This window comes from Cyprinus carpio, chromosome B22 (genome assembly GCF_018340385.1).
Source record: "Cyprinus carpio isolate SPL01 chromosome B22, ASM1834038v1, whole genome shotgun sequence".
In the NCBI taxonomy this organism is placed as follows: domain Eukaryota; kingdom Metazoa; phylum Chordata; class Actinopteri; order Cypriniformes; family Cyprinidae; genus Cyprinus; species Cyprinus carpio.
In genome coordinates this window covers 5,281,046-5,282,400 of record NC_056618.1, presented here as the reverse complement: position 1 = coordinate 5,282,400, position 1,355 = coordinate 5,281,046, and the positions used below count along the sequence as shown (strand labels likewise).

At 33.0% G+C, this 1,355-nt stretch overlaps 2 protein-coding genes and 1 long non-coding RNA gene across 3 annotated transcripts in view; 1 reads left to right on the top strand and 2 right to left on the bottom strand.

Annotated features, from left to right (window-relative positions):
- Positions 1 to 1,355, top strand: part of LOC109084161 (NACHT, LRR and PYD domains-containing protein 12-like) — a 941,455-nt gene that overhangs the window by 36,491 nt on the left and 903,609 nt on the right.
- The window catches only part of LOC109062727 (NACHT, LRR and PYD domains-containing protein 12-like), a 314,849-nt gene that overhangs the window by 154,509 nt on the left and 158,985 nt on the right, over positions 1 to 1,355 (bottom strand).
- The window catches only part of LOC122141522, an 11,142-nt gene continuing 10,186 nt past the window's right edge, over positions 400 to 1,355 (bottom strand). Inside the window, exons 3-4 of the long non-coding RNA XR_006157865.1 lie at positions 801 to 890; positions 400 to 457 (exon numbers count right to left, since the gene is read on the bottom strand). This is a non-coding gene — a long non-coding RNA (uncharacterized LOC122141522). The remainder of the gene's footprint in view (positions 458 to 800; positions 891 to 1,355) is intronic.

Below are 1,355 nucleotides of genomic sequence, written 5' to 3'. Positions count from 1 at the left end.
ATTCAATAACATATTTGTTTATTATAATCATTAAATATTCTTGAAAATGTGTTTTATTACCTGAAAGATCTGCAGGAGACTGTCTGTAGGCAAAATTTTGCGGTTCCTGTGAGACTGTAAATCTGGATCTGATGGGCTCATACTGAAGCCTGATAGTAAATAAAATAAATCCAAAATACTGCATTTTTAGGGGAAAAATATATATGACCAAAGTATATTTTAAACATTTTGGCAAAGAGAAAAACAATAAATAAGTGATAAATTTATGGACTACAAGTAGTTTTATGATAATTATTTACTGACTTCACTTTCTGACACAGTCTATGTGTAAACAAAAATAAGAAACACATCAAATACAGTCGGTTTGCATGTTTTCATTCGGAGTTTGGTCCTTCTATCTTGACTGGTCACTCTTCACAGACACACACAGCTGGACACATGTGAGCCTGATCTTACACTAATGACACAAAGAACAAAACACTTTACTACAGGAGCTTCTTCAGTCTCATTTAAAGAGCTTCACTGTTGAGGATGGTAATGAAGCATAGTATAGACATGCATTTGTCCATCTATGACTATGGATAGATGGAAAGACATATTCATGTTTGGTTGCATGATCTATTTTCCATGCTTAATTTATATCTCCTTGTGGCTGCTTGTGTGATTGTGTTACTGGAAAGAAGCTCCAGACTGAGTTCAATAAAGAGGAAATCAGTGGTTTATTGTTTTATTTCATTCATTTATATCACAAGTGGAGAAATAAGCCAACACAAAATTATAATGTCAAAGATAATAAATACCTTTCGATAGATGTTTTTTTCTCACTGAAGTTCGGTCCTTCACCCTTTGACCGGTCACTCTTCACAGACACATGTGATCCTGATCTTACACTAATGACGCAAAGAGAGAAGAGAAACTTTTCTACAGGAGCTTCATCTGTGTTTTATATTGACACACATTCTCTCAAGTCCTTCACAGAAACGTTTGCAGAGTTTTAAAGATAGCAGTCATTCTTGTTTACAGACTCACATTTGTTTGACAATTTCTTTAAAGTACTTAAAATGTGAGAATAAATATATTTTACAAATATTTGACTTATCTAATTAAAGAGATTTTATTTAATTCATTTTCTGTTTTGACTAAAATGGAGAGCAGAAATGTCAGTGCTACACAGTTCTGTTAGCATACTTCAATTAAAGGGACCATATGACACTATTTTAAAAGTTTATCACTTTGTTTATTGGGTGTAATAACAGTAACAATGTCGTTGTAATAATTACCATATCCGTTTCACCCCAAATCCAAGACTGAGCTGAACGTTTCACAGAGATAAGCTTTTATTTTGCAACTCTCTA